This window comes from Phyllobates terribilis, unplaced genomic scaffold (assembly GCF_046119375.1).
Source record: "Phyllobates terribilis strain yellow unplaced genomic scaffold, ASM4611937v1 Scaffold_5860__1_contigs__length_48657, whole genome shotgun sequence".
NCBI lineage: Eukaryota > Metazoa > Chordata > Amphibia > Anura > Dendrobatidae > Phyllobates > Phyllobates terribilis.
The window spans coordinates 1-20,608 of NW_027368605.1; the positions used below are offsets into that span (position 1 = coordinate 1).

At 39.8% G+C, this 20,608-nt stretch overlaps 1 pseudogene; it reads left to right on the forward strand.

Moving 5' to 3' along the window:
* The first annotated feature begins 15,449 nt into the window (after positions 1-15,449).
* LOC141250502 (ATP-dependent DNA helicase pif1-like) lies at positions 15,450-20,340 on the forward strand (annotated as a pseudogene).
* The last annotated feature ends 268 nt before the right edge of the window (positions 20,341-20,608 follow it).

The following is a 20,608-nucleotide window of genomic DNA, read 5'->3' on the forward strand; positions in this document are numbered from 1 at the left end:
GTAAACCTCTATTTTGTAATTGTCATGCATTCAACTCATTTCAAATACGAACTCAAAAATTATTAGAACAATTTTTAATAAGAGCACTCGAAAACTCAAAAATATTAAGTCCACCTTCTAGTATTTCTGGAGTGCACTTTTTGTCAAAAAGAAACGATTGCACTTTTCTTCCTAAAATATCGTTGTTTTTTGTTATCTTTCAATATATTGTTTGTTGTTTAGATTCCAAGAAAACTTGTTCCTACTAAGCAAAAAGTGGATACATCACGGGCTATTGTTCATGAGATTGCTAAGAAGACAACTATTCAAGAGGAGACTGTTGAGATAACTCCTAAAAAACAAACTGATGTAAAGTTGAAGCATGTGCCACAATTGTCTGCTTAATATGTTGGAAATAACACGTTACCAAAGTAGAAAACACGTGTTTTGATCAGCTATTGTTCTCTGTCACTAAGGTTCATTAAGCCTTAGTTGCGCTTAACAAGGATTCAATTGCGCTTTGAATGCTTGGCTTGCGCTTAACCTATGATGAACTATTAGTAATGAATTTACTAAAGTCCTTAAGTGCGGAAGAGGTTAGACAGACAATAAAGCGCGTTTTAAGTTGTTAAAGCGCACCTATATTTGCACACACAAGAGTTTCCAAACGGTGAGAACCCTAAGTCACTAGCTGACTCGGGATAAAACTCACCACTACACTTGTATTGATTAAGAAGTGATTACAATCTCTCGCTTCAACACAAGAAGCTCACTCGTAAGCACTCTTTCTACAATACTCTCAGTTCAGCTCTGAAGAACAAAGGCACTCTCAACACTCTCTGATTACAAACAAATATCTCTTAAGCTCTCTCTAGCTTCCTATATTCTCTACGTTTGCAACCCTTAAAGTGAATGAAATAGTACTCTATTTATACACAAGTCTTAAGCTAAACCTATAACTCAACTGTGTAACAAACAAAGACTAAGCACAATGCCACCTCATCAATCCGTGTGCCTTGATCACTTCACCAGAATTAATCAACGGCTTGGAGTGATTTGGTTTTGTTCTCCATGTGTTGATCCACGCCACATAAGCAATCCGTGTGCTTCAAGCTCTAACAAACTCTTGCCACGCTGGCGATCCCTGGAGTAGCGTCCCAAAGAGTGTGAAGTTCTTCTCGCACCTTCCTGTGCACGCAACTTGCACTCTCCCACTTTACCAGCCTTCGTAGCGTGTAAGTTTGTTCTCCTGCGCTCTGGCGCACCCTAAGCTTCAGTGGAACCTCGTGATCAACTTTCTTCAACTTCATTCAAGCGCGTCCCTACGTCCTCGAAGCTCGATCACTCTTACTTCTTGGTCTTGAATGGATTTATTAAACACAGTTTGCAAAACTTACTTTCTCCGCTTGGTGTTAAGCGCGACTGTGACCAGTCAAGCGCATCTCTAAGTGACTTAAGCGCATCCTTACAAATATGGCAATGACCTGGAAGGCTTAAAAACACTAAGAGATTAAACATATTAGTTTGTTATCATCAAAACAAAGAGAAATAGATTAAGCTTTAACAAGATGATTAAAGCTCAACTAACAATTTCCCCCTTTTTGATGATGACAAACTGTAAACAGGTAAGCTCATGAATACTTTCTTAAGTGACCAAAATGAAGGCAATCATATCAATTTAATCAAGTATTCAGATTCGGAATTGGATCAAAGTAACTTACCAAGGTACTTAACCATACCAGTTTTCAATTCCCCCTGAATTCAAGCACGATCTCATACTTCCCCCTCAATCAAAGAGGAATTTACCTGTGTTTTTCCCCCTTTTGACATCATCGAAAAATTCAAAGCAAAGTCATACGGTAAGAAAGATAGTAGAGTGCGCTTGCTAGCTAAGACGTCAAACAAAACTTAAGAGAGAAGAGTGAGCAACTCAAGTAAGGAAGAGTCAGGTTAGTAAGGCTCTCAGAGATATAAAAATCAAAAGCATACTTAATTGTCATTTGAGTACAAACTGCCACAAGAGGAGCTGGAAACCTAACGAGCTAATTCACAAATCACATAAACAAAGCAGAGAGAAAAAAGAGAATCAGCAAATGCGCTTTAAAAACGCAACCATCACAACAACTCATGGGCTACCACCCCGTTCTTCGTTAAACCTCTCCTGGACTAGCTTTAGCATTGAAGACATAATTTCCACCATTTCGCCAAGACGCTTTTCAACCCTCTCCTGATGCGCTTCCATTGAAGCGACTATAACGGATAAGTCGGCGGAGCTGGAGGAGACCCGAGCGCGAGGGCTCAACTCGGAGCGCGAGCTAGAGTGGGGTTTCTCCTCATTCTTGGGCAATAATATAGCAACTATAGTGTCAGTGGTGAGAAAAGTAGAGCAGACATAGTCTGGGAGAGAAGAATCATACAAGCCATCCGCTCGAAGCATTTTGCAGATCAAGTGAGGAAAAGGCAGAGGTCCAGAGGTTGCAGCGCGACATAACACCAAATGGCTCATCATGAGCTGAGCTGTGTTGACTACCTGGTTCGTGATTACGGCAGCCATGATGCAACAGTCAGCAATTGTCACCTTATCACGATCATAGTCGGGGGGCGTGATGTTGGTGATGATGAAGTGGTGAAGGAGGCACTTGGAGGGACGGAGAAGATCAACTGTGAGCGCACCTTTGGGCACATTGGGACCAAATACTGTCTTCTTAAGCACCGTCGCTCCAGCTGGCCAATTCTTCTTGTACAACCTACCAAAACCTCTTGACTGCTCCGTTAGTCCTATTGCCTTGGCCAGATCCTTGACTCGGAAACATTCCTTTGCATTTCCTTTCCAGGTGAAGGTCACCGAGCTGTACTCCGGGTTGGGTGGTGGATACTCCAAAGCAGCATAAAACTGGTAAACCATAGCATTGTTACAGCGCGCTGGCTCTGTTTCCAGCGTATCCCACCCCTGAAAGCTAAGCCACGTAGCGAAGCGGGCAACATGAGACGAATCTTGGAGGCCGGTGAGGAGATCTGGTGTCACAATTTCTGGAAACAGAAAGGAGCGCTTCTGCACACCTTGAGGAACGGAGGGAAAGTCAGATAAGCTTGTTACCTTTGTGTGCTTGGAACGTGTAGAAGCTCCAACTGGTTTTGGTGCAGGTGGAGGAGACTCATGTTCCGAGCCATCTGAAGACTCGTGCTCAGAAACGGGAGGAGGAGGAGCAACAGCTTTGCGCTTTTTACCTTTCCTTCGAAGCACATCACTCTGCCTATCTGGCTTTTGAGATTGAAACGGCAGAGGAGATTGAGCGCTTGATCTGGGCAGAAGCTGGAATTCTTCGTCAGCGTCAGAGTCAGAGGGAATGGCGGCCAATAACTCCTTGGGAGATGGATAAGAATGCGCTGGAGGCCTGATTTGAGAGGCAGGGCGAGAAGGAGTATCAAGACGTAATATACCTTTACCCTTTGCTGGCGTTGTATGAGACGTTTCAGCCTGAATTCTTCCAAGCTCTTGAACTGGATCGTATCCAGCGAGCTCTAGATCTTGGGCAAGTAAGTCCAAATCAACGGGAGGATCATGGGAGAATTTAGGTTTTGAGGGGCTTTTTGAGGGAGGAGATGGGTCGTCGTTACCGGTAAGATCAATGGGAGGAGATGGTGATTTATGAGCAGGGGTGGTGATAGGTGGTGGTGGTGGAGGTGAGGCCGCTTTAGTCGGAGGAGATGTTACCTCATGAGAGACCGGAGTATGAAGGGTTGCTGGATGTGTGGAGGATGAGGCTTGGACGATGGACTGAAATTTGGCACGGGTTTCGGGGTCAAGTTCCGAGAGGGCGCTCAACACTTTGTCCATGGTGACGAGTGTAAAGAAAAATGGAGAAAGGAGAGTAGAAGGGGAGAGTATAGGTAGAGGATTAAAGATGGGAAGGTAGGAGTGTAAGACAAATACCTCATATTTATAGCTCTTTACAACAACTCTGGAGCCGCTTCAATAGATCAATCACAAAATAGAGCCGTTGCCCATCCAACGGTCCAATGAAAATCTCGTCAGAATCCCGCTAGGCCTGCGCAGAGCCCCAACGGCTAGAAATCAGACCGTTGCACTGCAAATATAGCCGTTACATCACTCGAGCGGCGCGCTTTAATTACGAGAAAAGCATTGCTTCATTGTTAAGCAAACCCAACCACGAAGGAATTCCACCCTGATGCGCTACAAAGCGCGATGCACTGTAAATCCCATATGCGCTGAACACTGAAGCGCATGCCGAAACATCACTGAGAGCTAAAACCGAAGACGTATAACACAGATTGAGATGAGTAGACATGAGAGTGTGATGTCCAATTCAATTTTCAAACTACAATGTAAAGAAATTCATGAATAGGAAGATGCACATTTCATATAGGGGATATTAGAGCATTCAATCACTCAAGTTGATGTGGACGTATGTGCATATACATGTAGCATGGTAATTGAGGCTTTATGTCACCAAATGAATACTTCTCTAATGTAGAGCTCAATAAAGGACGAGAGAAGCGTTACATCTAGTCAGGCTAGGGACACCTATACAATGGATCATTTCTTAGGCATGTAATATGGGTAGAAGACGATCACCATTGTCATGTATTGGCAAATAAGAGCATGCATGGATTATGATTATATCAAATCGAGCCAAACAAGTCAGACAAGTTCAATACTAATTCATTTCAATAATCAATCAAAAGCATGAAGACTCAAAGCTATCAAGCGCAAGCGACCATAGTTCGTACCTTGATACTAAGCTCGCTAGTTCTAGTCAAATTTCAAATACTTACAGGGCCATTGCCTCGAAGCTAATGGAGTTGAATAAGGCCAAGCTGAACCCTGAGGTTTAAGAAAACCTGACGATTAAGCGCCTTAGTGAAGATATCTGCCAATTGCCCTTCCGAAGATACGTGAATAAGCTCAATATGCTTGCGCTCCACATGATCTCGTAGAAAGTGATGTCATACGTCAATGTGCTTCGTTCTTGTATGATGGACAGGATTCTTCGAAACAAATATAGCGCTAGTATTATCACAAAATATGGATATAGTGTCAAGAGTAATACCATAGTCAACGAGCTGTTGCTTTATCCACAACACTTGAGCGCAACATTGCGCTGCCGCTATGTATTCGGCCTCAGTCGTTGAAAGCGCTATGCAGTTTTGTTTCTTGGATCCCCAGGAGACTAAGCAGGGACCAAGGAACTGTGCCATGCCACTAGTGCTCTTTCTATCAGCCAAGTAACCTGCATAATCTGCATCGGTATAGCCAACAAGAGAAAGACCGCCCCCTTTGGAGTACCAAAGGAAAAGATCGTCAGACCCTTTTAAATACCTGAAGATGCGCTTTACATGAGCAAGGTGAGAAGCTCGAGGGTCTGACTGTGATCGAGCGCATACACTAACGGAAAAAACAATATCGGGACGTGAAGCAGTCAGATACATTAGAGAACCTATCATACCTCGATACATGGTTTCATCTACCTTCTCAGCCATTAGATCTGTGTCCAGTTTTGTAGTAGTGGAGAGAGGAGTAGGACAAGGTTTAGAGTTCTCCATTTGATACTTCTTAAGCAACTCTTTGATGTATTTCTGCTGGTGAATCTCAATGCCTTCATCCATTTGGTTGACTTGAAGCCTTAGAAAATACTTGAGCTCACCAATCATGCTCATGCTGAACTTGAGGCTCATGGTGTTCTTAAAGTCTTCTACTAGCTGCAAGTTAGTAGAACCAAATATAATATCATCAACATAAATTTGAACAATGAGAATATCACCTTTCACTTCCCTTATGAAGAGGGTTTTGTCCACCAAACCTCTCTTGTAGTCATTTGCCAACAAGTACTTAGATAGACAGTCATACCAAGCGCGAGGGGCTTGCTTTAGTCCATATAGCGCTTTGTCAAGAAAGTACACGTGGTCTGGATAAGCTGGATCTTCAAATCCTGGTGGTTGCTTGACATAGACCTCCTCATTAAGCTTACCATTGAGAAAGGATGTCTTCACATCCATTTGAAATAGCTTGAATCCTTTGTGTGCTGCGTAAGCTATCAACAGTCGAATTGCCTCTAGTCGAGCGACTGGTGCGTACGTTTCATCGTAGTCAATGCCCTCTTTTTGATTGTAACCCTGTGCAACAAGACGCGCTTTGTTTCGTACCACCACTCCACTATCATCCAGCTTGTTTCTGTATACCCAACGCGTACCAATAATGCTTCTATCACCTGGCCGGGGTACTAGACGCCAAACTTGGTTGCGCTTGAACTCCTCTAACTCTTCTTGCATGGCTATTATCCAATCTGGATCTTGAAGCGCAACTTGTATGGACTTGGGTTCCTGTAAAGAAACAAAAGCACTACAAGCAAGCATGTTACGAACGTTAGAGCGAGTCTGGGTACCTTTTTCATACTGAGATATGATCGCAGAAACTGGATGAGAGTTCATCTGTTGATAATCGCGCACGGTGACCTCTGTATTGTCTGGTAGCTTCATCGTTGTTGTTTTGGACAAGCTTTCACTACCACCAGAAAGGCCACTTGGTCCCGCTTGAGGACTTCCAGGTTGCGCTTCACCATTGCTAGGTCCGCTTGAGAGCTAGAAGGAGGAGCAGAAGTAACAGAGGGAGTTACCTGACCTGGAGAAAAAGGTGAAGGGGGAGCTTGATCTTCAATGGATGGTCCACTTCCATGATCTTCATTCTGAGTGTTGTCCTCTGGAGTTTCTTCTTCACTGGGAATGCAGGCTTTTGTAGCCAAGGGCTGAGAAGCGCATCTTCCACTATCGTCATCGTCACTTTCCATACCTGAAGAAGGGATAGAAGGTTGCGCTTGAGGACTGGGAAGAGAAGCTGGAAGAGGTTCATGACTGGAGAATGGATCATCGTTGATTTCTGGAACACTTTCAAGCTCTCCTTCATTGAATTTAACATGGATGCTATCTTCTTCCCTCTGAGTTCTCAGATTGAGTACTCTATATCCTTGACTTGTAGGTGCATATCCAAGGAAGATAGCCTCGTCATTCCTAGCATCAAATTTACCCAAAAGATCTCTCCCATTGTTATGGACGTAACACTTGCAACCAAACACCCTTAGGTGAGAGATATTTGGTGTACGCCCTTTAAGCAGTTCATAGGGAGTTTTCTCAAGAATAGGCCTTAAGAAGGCACGGTTAGATATATAACATGCAGTGCTCACAGCTTGAGCCCAATAGTGTGAAGCGACACCACTAGAGAGTAGCATTGTACGTGCCATCTCTTGAAGTGTCCTATTCTTGCGCTCAACCACACCATTTTGCTTAGGGGTTCTAGGAGTGGAGAAATTATGATCTATACCCCTATCCTCACAAAATGATAGGAACTCACCATTCTTGAATTCAGTTCCATTGTCAGAACGAATTGAACAAATGGGGAGCCCTAGCTTCTTTTCCAGTAAAAGCGCAAGAGCTTGAAACTTTGCAAAGGTTTCGCTCTTGTGTTTTAAGAAAAGAGTCCAGGTATAGCGAGAATAATCATCAACTATTACAAAAATATAGCGATTACCTCCTTTACTCTGCGTTCGTAGTGGTCCACATAAGTCCATGTGGAGAAGCTCAAGGGGAGCTTTAGTCTGCACTACCTTGATAGAGGGAAAGGAGCTACGAGTCACTTTAGCTTTTGAGCAGTCTGAGCATGAAGTCATGGATTCTACCTTGATGCGAGGAAGACCACGAACAAGATCTTTGGACTGAAGCTTGTTGAGTAGATGTAGACTTGCGTGTCCCATTCTCTTGTGCCACAGATTTGTTGTCTCAGTGAGTGTAGCTAGACAAAGGTTGCGCTTAGGAGAGAAGGAGTGGTCGAAGAGGTAGGTGTTGTCTATGCGCTTGCCCTTAAGAAGCACCTCTTGTTCAGGACTGACCACTGCACACTCAGTTGTGCTAAACCATACCTTATTACCTCCTTGGTCGCATAGTTGTGCTACACTCAGTAGATTGAACCGAAGGTTCTCTACTAAGTTTACATCTCCTATCTGAATAGCTTTGTTGAGATGCGCTCATCCTTTAGCAATGATCTTCCCTTGCTTTTTTTCACCGAAGGAGACGCTGCCTCCTTCCTTTAGCTTGGAATGAAAGTAGTAACTGTGGATCACCCGTCATATGGCACGAGCAACCGCTGTCGATATACCACCTACATTTCATCCCAACCTGCAATAATAGAGATCAAGCTTTGATCTCCCATCGAAGCTTGCACTTCGTGGGAACATTAGACATAGCTATTTCTGAACTAGTTTTTTGGACTGGCTCATAATAGCTAGGATCGTTCAGGTCTAACACAATGTGAGGTCGCGCTGGACGAAGCACACCTCTGTGTCCTGAAGCGCAACCGTGCTCAACAGAGGACTGTTGATACGTGTACGCTTGCCCTTATTTTTAGCCATTGGCTTATAAGGCTTACTCTTAAGAACCTTCAAGTCTTTGCACTCGCGCTTGTCATGTCCATTTTGACCACAAAAGGTACAGTAATGGTTACCTCTCACATAACCATACTTGCCCTTTCCCGGTCTAAATGGTTCTTTCTTTTGCAAGACGGGAGGCTGAGTTGGGGTAAGCGCTTGTTTCTTATACAAATGATGCGCTTTTCCCCCACGAAACCACTCTTTGGTTTCTGAAGGTTGTTCCTCAAGTACCTTAATCCTGCTCTTTAAATGAGAGTTTTCACTCTTGTAGGCAGTTAGGTCTTGTTCAAGTGATTTGATCTTAGAAGATACTTCACTTGCTTGAGGAGGAATGGAGGAAGAGGAAGATTCCTGGGGGTCATAACCCAATCCAGGTCTAGCTTTAACAAAGCCTGTTTGAGAAACAGACTTTGTTTCCACTAACTTTGTAAGAACATCAAGCTTTGATATGATCTGATCAAGCTTAACATCTTTGGTTGAGACAGAGTTACTTTCTAACCCTTTACCATGACAAAGTTCACAAGATTTAGAGAGGAGTGTGTTTTTGTCATGTAAATGTTTAGAAAGCTCAACCAGTTCTTCCTTAGCATTATCTAGTTCAACAAGCCGTGCTCTAGCATCAGTTGCTAGAGACTTGTGTTGAACCATAAGCTCTTTTAGAAGGAGGACAAGATTGCGCTTGGGAAAAATGTCAAGGTTCAGATCATTTACCTCAATCTCAGAGCCAGAGTCTGAGTCAGATGCGGCGCCAGCCATTAAGCACAAGTCAGGTTGCGCTCCATCGTCCGAATCATCATCAGATTCTCCCCAAAGTGTGACGAAGGCTTGCTTGGGGGGCTGTTTTGAGCTTGATCCTGGATTCACCTTTGGATGAGGGCACGCTTTAGCAAGGTGACCTTTCTCATTGCAGTTGAAACAGGTGAAATCCCTGAGGTCCCGCTGCTTATATGTAGAGTCGCGCTTTTGTTTGTTGAAAAACTTTTTCACAAGTTTGGTCATCATAGCAACGTCCCTATCATCATCGTCTTCTCCTTCTTCATCATTTTCAAGTTTTTGAAGAACACGAGATAATTTGAGCGCCATCCCTTTGTTCTCTCGTTCTGATTGTTTTTCCTCGTTGTTCTTGATTTCCTGCACTTTAAATTTCACTGCAAGAACAGAGATAGGCAATTCTCTAGTTTCCTTGGACTGAAGAAGAATTTGCTTGAGGGTTGTATACTTTGAATTCACTCCATGAATGAACGCCATAGAATACTCCCAAGCTTTCTTCTCCATTCCAGCAGAAAGCATCTTGTCATACAGGATTTGACACCGAGAATGATAATCAGAGACGAGCTCATTTTCCCCCATTCTAATGGAGCAAAACTCGCGATTAAGCTAAAAGATACGGTTGTCCTTCATATCATCACTGCCAGAGTGCATGTTTATAATAGCTTTCCACATAGCTTGAGCAGTGGGAAGGGACATTACCTTGTCTATATCTTTTCTTGAAAGGGCATTAAGAATGAGCTGTCGCGCTTTAGCATTCTTCTCCATAAGTTGGTACTCTTTTGCTTCCCATTTTGAGTCATCCGCTTCGGAGATCATCTCATCACCTTTTTCAATAATCTTCCAGCACTGGTAGTCGGTCTGCTGGATGTAATTCTTCGTCATAGTGAGCCACCATTCAAGTTCGCCTTCAACAAGGACATGGGGCTTGGCGAGAGAAATACCGAGGTTGAAGCTGGCCATTGTTCTAGACTTGAGAATCCTTTTGAACCTATAAAAGGATTAGTGCAAATAGCTAACCTGTAGCTCTGATACCAATTGTTGGAAATAACACGTTACCAAAGTAGAAAACACGTGTTTTGATCAGCTATTGTTCTCTGTCACTAAGGTTCATTAAGCCTTAGTTGCGCTTAACAAGGATTCAATTGCGCTTTGAATGCTTGGCTTGCGCTTAACCTATGATGAACTATTAGTAATGAATTTACTAAAGTCCTTAAGTGCGGAAGAGGTTAGACAGACAATAAAGCGCGCTTTAAGTTGTTAAAGCGCACCTATATTTGCACACACAAGAATTTCCAAACGGTGAGAACCCTAAGTCACTAGCTGACTCGGGATAAAACTCACCACTACACTTGTATTGATTAAGAAGTGATTACAATCTCTCGCTTCAACACAAGAAGCTCACTCGTAAGCACTCTCTCTACAATACTCTCAGTTCAGCTCTGAAGAACAAAGGCACTCTCAACACTCTCTGATTACAAACGAAATATCTCTTAAGCTCTCTCTAGCTTCCTATATTCTCTATGTTTGCAACCCTTAAAGTGAATGAAATAGTACTCTATTTATACACAAGTCTTAAGCTAAACCTATAACTCAACTGTGTAACAAACAAAGACTAAGCACAATGCCACCTCATCAATCGGTGTGCCTTGATCACTTCAGCAGAATTAATCAACGGCTTGGAGTGATTTGGTTTTGTTCTCCATGTGTTGATCCACGCCACATAAGCAATCCGTGTGCTTCAAGCTCTAACAAACTCTTGCCACGCTGGCGATCCCTGGAGTAGCGTCCCAAAGAGTGTGAAGTTCTTCTCGCACCTTCCTATGCACGCAACTTGCACTCTCCCACTTTACCAGCCTTCGTAGCGTGTAGGTTTGTTCTCCTGCGCTCTGGCGCACCCTAAGCTTCAGTGGAACCTCGTGGTCAACTTTCTTCAACTTCATTCAAGCGCGTCCCTACGTCCTCGAAGCTCGATCACTCTTACTTCTTGGTCTTGAATGGATTTATTAAACACCGTTTGCGAAACTTACTTTCTCCGCTTGGTGTTAAGCGCGACTGTGACCAGTCAAGCGCATCTCTAAGTGACTTAAGCGCATCCTTACAAATATGGCAATGACCTGGAAGGCTTAAAAACACTAAGAGATTAAACATATTAGTTTGTTATCATCAAAACAAAGAGAAATAGATTAAGCTTTAACAAGATGATTAAAGCTCAACTAACATACTATAAATCGCATTTCAACGAATTGGCAATTGATGTTGAGACTAAATTCAGTGATTAGGAGAGAAGAGTATTTTCATGGATTAATGATCTACTTAAAAATGAAAAGTATGACTATAAATCATATCAATTTTACTTGTTTTATTTAATTCTTTTTGTTGTTTAAAATATGTACCTCACTAGTTATAAGTGCACTTATCATACAACTTTACTTGTATGATAAGTGCACTTCTAATTGGTATGAGTTTGCACTTATATGTGGCAGGGAGCACACTTCTCAGTGTAAATTGTAGTGCATTGTTGGGTCATTTTGCATGTGCACTTATATGGGATAAAGTAGTGCACTCCCATAAGAATGTTGAAAGTGCACTTCAATGGACAATACATGTGCACTTTTTTTTTTGTATGTACTAAATTATTTACTATTATTTCAAACAGAGAGAGAGTTTTTGACATCAAAAGTTATCGTCTTGGTCGGAAGGCGTTTCAGCTGCTTGACATGGACTCTTATGTAGTTGATGACATCTTAAGCATTTGGGCTAGGTTGATGAATAATAATGAAATTTACAAGAGTGTTGATTATCCGTCAAGATTTTTTATTGCCTAGTATTACCCTTTGTGAGTGTTAGTTTTTGTTTCCTTTGTTTTACTTACTATTTAACTTTTTGTTTCAATTTAGTTTAACGTAGTGTTCTTTAAATTTTAGATCCTACTAGTGTTTCAAAGAACCGAGGACAAGAGCAAAATGAACGAATGATTTGTGAAGGGAATTCTAGAAGAGGTGTCACATTGCTAGTGGTTGAAGCCACATACAATAGTCTTGTATGATCTTTGTATATTGTTTAAAATTTTTAATAGATTTGACTGTTTTACAATTTTAAATATTTTATTCGTCTTCCTATTTAGAGTTCATGTTCCCATGTCACATCAATAAATACTACTTCCTTATAGCATTTAATATCAATTACAACAAATTTTACATTCTTGATAATAATCCTGATGGCACAATGGAGAAGTATGAGCATATACCTCTGAGCGGGTTAGTTTTTGGTGTTTTCCCCTGATTTTATTTTGTCTTACTAGTTTCTTTGCATATGTTAATGCTAATTAAATTTGATGTTGATCGAATGCACTGCTAAAATACTGTGGGAGTGCAGTTATAATTAAAATAGCAGTGCACTTCTATGTTGATCAGGAGTGCACTTTCAAAATCAAAGTCTAATGCATTTAAATTTCGTTCGGTATGCACTTCGACACACATTCAAAAGTGAATTTCTTATAGAAATATAGTGCACTTCCTTAGACAATCAAATTGAACTTCTTACAGGACTATTTTAGTTGGACTCATTTGAGTGCACTACTAAAAATAATATGGGAGTGTACTTGTAATTAAATAGTAGTGCAACTCCTTATGGTTCGGGAGTGCACTTGTATTTGAATTCTATAAGTAGAATGTTTTGCTCTAATGCACTTCTAAAAACAAGATGTAAAGTGCATTTGTACTGAAAGAACATCGAACTTCTATGAGGTCGGGGAGTGCCCTTTGTTAGATAACTTAGTACACATTGTTTGTTGTTGGCAATAGACTTCATTTTACTACTGATGTCTACTCAGATTTTATTAGATGCATGAAATTATTATATGCATTAATTAAATTTAATGTTTTGAGAAAAATGTTTATTCATTTTTTGGAAGTTCACAAATTAGTTAAAAAGGATGCTATTATGGAACAAACAGAACCTGAACATTTCATAATGCCATGTGGGGAATTCAGGAAATAAACGAAACTGTGACATTTATGTCATGAGGCATATGGAAACATACATGGAAATGGACTGGTTGTTTCATCACAGATCTCTCTAAGAACAGCAAGGCCCAGATGAACCTAATACGAGTGAAGTACACTTACGCTATCCTCAAAAATATTGCAAGCAGTCTTGTACATCATGTAATGACAACCTCCAAAGGGCAAAAGAATATTGTAGTTTCACGCAAGCTAAGACTGAGAGATGTTGAGGCAGTTGCAAGAATAGAAAACAATGAGGATGGACTTGAAAGACTCAAAAAGAAGACTAAGGATCTACAGGAGGAAGACTAAGAAAGAATAGTTTGATTTTATTTGATGTTAGACATTTGACAAGTGCACTCCTATATGTAAATATAGTTATTTTTTAAGTGACAATGTTATTTTAATTACATAAAAGTGCACCTCTTCCTAAAAGTGAAGTGCACACCATCTCACAGTGTAGTGCACTAGGGGTGGGCACGGTTGGTTAACCAATATTCGGTTAACCAAACATCGGTTAACCGAGTACTCTAGACTTGTCGGTGAACCGATATCGGTTAACCGAATGTTACGGTTAATCAATATTGATTAACCGATATATTCGGTTAACCGACATTGATTAACCGTAATATGTTTGGTTAAACAAAAAAAGAAGATTTGCATTTGAGATCATTAACTAACACGTAAATGAATTCAAAACACATGATTCTTATTCAAATCATCGAATAGTCCTATGGACCTTATGAGTTGAGAGTGTCAACATATATGGAGATCGACCAATGGCTCGAGGAACCTCATCCTCTGTAATTTCATAATTCTGGAAATGTGTCAGCTTCTCCCAGATGGTTTCAATACAAGAGATAGCCATGATTGACACCACATGCTTGTACATTTTGGATTCTCTGGATACTATGTATTCGATCTTCTCTTCACACAAAATTTGGGGAGTGATTAGAGTAGGGCGATCTCTACATAAATCAGGTTGAAAATTCAAGGTCCTTTAACTAAAACAATGCATTAGGATACAGAGATTTAAGTCATTGACTTCTGAACTTCAATACAATATGATTTTAGGAAACATATAATTTTGTATTGATCAAATCCAACTCCACAAACCAATTTTAAACAAACCTAGCTATAAGGCTGAGGTTTACTTTATCCTCCTATCTATTAGGAGAGAGGGAGGTAGGAGGAGAGAGAAATTTACTTTATCCTCCTATCCTCATATACAATTAAAGCAGGATGTTTTTTCCAAACCATTCTATTAAGCCAGCTGTACAAAAATTAAGGCTGAGGTTTTTTCTCCAATTACCATCTTTTCCTTCTTTTCCAATAATCCTATCTCTGTCTCTCTCCTTCTCTCCCTATTCTCACGTTGTATTTTTTCCTTATTTCTCTCTATTTTCCTTTGTAACCACTCTCTACACACCTTCTAGCTGATTTGAATTTTAAAACTTTCCTTTTATTAAAAAAAAAGGCGGAAGCACACCTGGATTGAACGAAAATTTCAAGCTCCCACATTGTTTTTATTTTCCCTCCTAATTTCTATTTTCTCATTACCCACTATCTTTGTTTTACAACTAAGTAGTTACTTCATTGTCCATTTAGTAGAATTTCGGTTCTCTTTCTTTCCTACCTTGCACAAGCTCTAAATTCTTCCATTGGCTGCATCAAATTCATCTCCAACTCTACCTCAACAAGTGTTCATTCTAAGGTAATTTAAATGTGTCTTAATATGTAGTTAATCGGCCATTTATAATACACGTTTTCAATTTTTTGCTCTTAAATTAGGTTTTGATGTTTATCTTCAGCAAGATAAAGGTTAGGGTGTAATTCACCACCTTACAATAAAAATTTAATGGCGTTTATGGTGTTATTTGTGATATATGAGTTTATGTAATCAACCAGAGAATTATATTAAACATGCGTATTCTTTCAATATTTGTTCTGTTTGTTGTGTATTTATGTGAAGATTATGTTCATTATTTAAATTAATATATTTTACAGAAACTTTTATGTATTTATTATACCTTACAATGAAAATATAATGGCGTTTATGGTGTGAGTTTTGATATATTAGTCTATGTAATCAAACAGAAAATTATCTTTCACAGGTGTATTCTTTCACTATCTGTTCTGCCATATTGTACCATGTTCTGCCATATTGTACCACTTTACCCCCAAACATTTCATTCATTCTATTTGTTTATTCAATGCTAAGCTTTTTGATGTATTATATATTTTTTTGTTATCGTTTATGTGCATCCAACTCTGCCATTTTGTACCATGTTTTCACCTGTATAATGAGATTCATAATATATGCTCAGAACTTCAACTTTCTGATGAACAATTGAAGAACTTTACTCTTGTCAAAATTGAAAAGCTCATGCAAAGAAATGGATATAGCCTCCTACAACATAGTTCAATGCCTCAACCGGATAGCACGCTCTTGAGTGAATCTAACAATAGGATGATTCAAGAAGAGCTCCAGTATGATACTCAAGAGTTGTCTTCCGAGCACTTGCAGCTAATGTCAACTATGACAGACGAACAATATAAAGTGTATGAGGAGATTATGACAGCTGTCTTAATGAACAAAGGTGGAGTGTATTTTCTATATGGGTATGGAGGGACAGGAAAAACCTATATATGGAGAGCATTGTCATCAGCTATCAGATCTAAAGGAGATGTTGTTATTACTGTTGCTTCAAGTGGAATTGATGCGTTGCTTATTCCCGGAGGTAGAACTGCTCATTCAAGGTTCCATATTCCATTGGATTCAAATGAAAGCTCTAGCTGTCATATTCAAGTAAATAGCCCTTTGGATCAACTTCTGATTATGGCAAAGCTCATTATTTGGGATGATGCTGATGCGGATAAATCCAACACTCGCAAGGGAACGAGTTCGGTTATAGTATCAAGGTGTCGAACACAGGGACTATGTAGTATCAATTGTTATGCCAACGAATATACTAAGCCAAAGATCATGGAGTGAATAGTTTATGACCGAATTCAAACTAACAAGTAGCACGAAGTTATCAACAGAGAAAGACTTCCAAGGTTAGGATCCCCACTATGATGTTTCAATGAGATTAAGACGATATATGGTTAACTTCCGAATTGAATGTCGTTCGAAGGACCAACTATCTAATGTCAGCACTACCTCTTCTCAGACGATAAGTGCACGTGCCTAGATTCGACTAGCAATCACTCTCGTGCAAGGATATCCTAAACTAGACCCTTTACGCTTCTTAGAGATCAAATGACAAACAAATCAACTTCCGCTCTCGCGCTCCGCATAATCTATTCAATTATCGATCAACTACGATAGTTAAAATTCCACTAGAGAAATTAGATCACTCTCATGCAAATAATTCTCAAGTTCTCCCTAGGGATCTAACATGAATTGACAAATGTAAACTCAAATAATCATTACCTAAAATCAAAATCTCCTCTCAGACTCAAATGATAGTAGGATTTCCTATTACAATAGTATTAGGGCAATAAGCATCCTAGGAGAGAATCAAACTTCATTCAAATGATCAATCAACCAAAAATCATCATAAAAACTCATCTACTCCATCATAGGGTTCACCCAACCATGGAAATTGAAGCTTAGCTAGACATGGAGAAGGAAGAAATCAAATTCATTGTAATAAACAACATACCATTCAACTTCAATCCAATCCAAGTTATCCAATCCACAAGCTTTCTCTTAGGGTTTTTAGATCGCCAAAAGTTTTCTAATCCCCAAAAAAGGTCTCCCCAAGAGTCCCCAAGAAAAGTTCCTTTTATACCTAGGTTAGAGGAGGAAAAATCGTCCTGACGCGGCCCGTAACTCGGCCGAGTCTCAGGCCGAGTTAAGTGGAAATTCATTCTTCTCGGAACGGGACTCAGAGCACGACTCGGTCCACGACTCGGCCGAGTCTCAGGCCGAGTCTCACTCTGCGAGGGTGATGCTTTGGTATTCTGACTCGGGCTACAGCTCGGCCGAGTCTCACTCTGCATAGGCTTCACTTCAATCTTCTTTTACTTGTTGCACCACACGTTCTTGACCCCGGCATTGCACATCCAAGTCACCCACATGAGCTTCCCCAAGATATAGTCCACGATCATCAAAAACGCCTCCAATTCATCCTAAAAACACATAACGCAAGGGTAGACTCCGAACACTAGAAGTCTAAACGAAAAAGAAACAAACCTATCAAAAATAAAACAAAACCAACCTAATGAGAAGAAATAAACATGCCCTAAACTATCCTAAATGCAAGTTATCAGATGCTCCTATGGTTAAAAAGTATTGCTTTGAGACTCTCGATCGCTCGCTAAGGGATATTCTAAGAGCTTCACATCAAAATAGAATGAATGAAATGTTTGGGGGTAAAGTGGTCATGTTTGGTGGCGATTTTAGGCAAATATTGCCTTTAGTACCCTATGGTAGTAGACAAGATATTGTTGCAGCAAGTATTACATCTTCGTACTTGTGGCATGGATGCAAGGTTAGTAGAAACCCCTAAACTTAACATGTTCCAACAAATTTCTTTTATATTTTATTCTAATGTTTGCTTATGATTACAGGTGTTGCAACTCACAAAGAATATGCGGCTTCAACAAAATAGCTTATCTGTTGATGCACAAGATATTGAGCAATTTGCTAACTGGATCTTGCAAGTTGGTGATGGTGAAATAGGGGAGCCAAATGATGGAAAAGGTGATATAGAAATACCAGAAGAGCTTCTCATTACTGGTGTAGATAAAGAAGATCCTCTTTCATCTATCGTGAATGCAACTTACCCTAATCTTCTCTAGAACTTAAAAAATCATGGCTATTTTCGTGAGAGGGCTATTCTATCTCCAACGCATGATGTTGTTGATGAGGTCAATGAGTATACTATGTCTCTAATTCCTGGAGATCATCATGAGTATTATAGTTTGGACAACATTTGCAAGAATGACGTTGGTGCTGCTATTAATGATTGCCTGTACACTTCTGACTTCTTGAACAGCGCCAAATGTTCTGGCATTCCTAATCACGTGTTGAGGCTAAAGGTTGGTGCTCCCGTTATGCTAATGCACAATACTGATCAATCAGCTGGTCTGTGTAGTCGCACTAGAATGATAGTTACATAGCTTGGCAAGAGAGTTATTGAAGCTGTAGTTATTTCTGGGTCCAACATCGGTGAAAAGGTTGCTATTGCTAGGATGGTTTTGAGTCCTTCTGATTCTACTATGCCGTTCAGGTTCCAAAGGAGACAGTTCCCTCTCATTGTTTGTTTTGCCATTACCATTAACAAGAGCCAAGGTCAATCTCTGTCAAATGTTGGTCTATTTCTTCGCAGGCATGTATTCACGCATGGACAGTTTTATGTTGCCGTGTCGCGTGTTACCAACAAGAAAGGGCTCAAGATCTTGATTTTGGATAAGAACAATGAAGCAATATCACATACTTTAAAGGTGGTCTACCAAAAAATCCTACAAAGGGTATGCTGAGCATGTTTAGCATACCAAAACTTATAAACTGCATGGTTTGTTTGTGTGTGTTTGTAAACATATTTGAGTCATTATGTTTTACCTTTTGAAGTGTTAATTTCAGTAGTGTCAAACTGGATGGTTTGTTTTTTGTGTTTTGTAATCAGATTTTAGCATCTATAACCATTGAGTAACCGGTTTGAATTCAATTTGAGATAATTTTAAGACAAATTTAAGCTTTCTCGTGCCTTAGGCACGGGCACGATGACTAGTTTCTCTTTATATTGAAGAATAATGAACTGAATACAATAAGGGTAGGTAAATTTTAGTTTACTTAGTATTGAGTTGAATACAGACAATACAGTAGGTAGGGGTTGGTAAATTTTAGTTTCTGTATAAATTCGATGTAAAATAAGTAGGTTAAAAAATATTTCGGTTAATCGGTTAACCAATATTGGTTAACCGAATATTCGGTTAACTGGCATTGGCAAACCGAATATAACGGTTAATCATTATTGATTAACCGAATGTAAAGGTTAACCAAAACCGGTTAACCGAAGTGTCGGTTTTCCGGTTATTAAGTTCGGTTATACGGTTCCGGTTTTTTTGCCTACCCCTATAGTGCACTTCCTTGTGTTTAGGAAGTGCACTACTATATGTGTAGTCGTGCACTTCATATTTGAATGAAAGTGCATCACACTCTCAAAAAAGTGAAGTGCACACCCTTTCACAATGTGATGCACTCCCTTGTATTTTGGAAGTCCACTACTATATGTGTAGAAGTGAACTTCAGGATAAAATAAAAAAATTAACCCGTCTCAAAGGAGAGTGCACTTCTTGTGTTTGGGGAGTGCACTCCTATATGTGTAGGTGTAGACCAACTCTTGAAAGAGTGAAGTTCAACCCTTCTCAAAGGGGAGTTTTTTTTGTTTGTCTCTCATAATTAATAACTATTTTTAAGAGTTCGGTTCTGGTTATAACGGATCGTTAGATTAGAAATAAGAACGGTCAAAGGCCATTCTTATTCCTCAATCTAACAGATGGTGATAAAATTTGTAAGTGGTCCCCGCTTGTACAACCTACTATCCCATGCGCATAGCCGAATACTACACACTCAATCAAAATAAAACAAGCGAGCGATATTGCTGGCTTTTCACAACTCCCACACACAAACCTACAAAAAAAACAGGGAAGAGGGAATACGAACGATCGAAATCCTAAATCCATCAAAAGATCTCCAAAAACAACATATTCAAATGCAAAATTACAAGATGGCAAGCTCGGATTCCACTTCAACAGGTGAGGCGCATTTGTTTCGACCATATTATTCAATGTTTGACTACTCCAAACAAGCGTTAAAAAGAACTAAGAGTATACATATCATGACACTTGTAACGAATTTATAACAACACTTTTTATGTATTAAAGAGTGCACTATGTTCAATATTTCATTAACCATTAGATAATAAATATTAGTGGACCTGTTTATCTTTTTGAATAGTTTACATGAAAACACACCGGTCTAATATGTATACATATCAAGGCACTTGTAATGAATGGAGAAGAGAACTTCTGATGTATAAAGGAGTGCACTATGTTTAATATTTCACCAATTTTAAATAATAAATATTAGCTAAGGTGTTTTATCTTTTCGAATAGTTGACTTGAAAGCACACTAGTCTAATGGTAAACTCAACATATGGGTTGGGTAAAATAAGATCTTAGAATTGTCATATTTTCTTTATGGAGATTCCCCATAAACTCACCCATAACTATTCATCTTTTCATCACATCTAAAACCGACCCATAATGTTTATTGAATACCACATTTGACCACAATCCATCTAATATTTCCTTCTACTATAAATAACACAACTCACCACTCATCTACTACATCCATTTACTATCATTTTCACTAAATCTACCCAACCATGTCTAAAACTATAA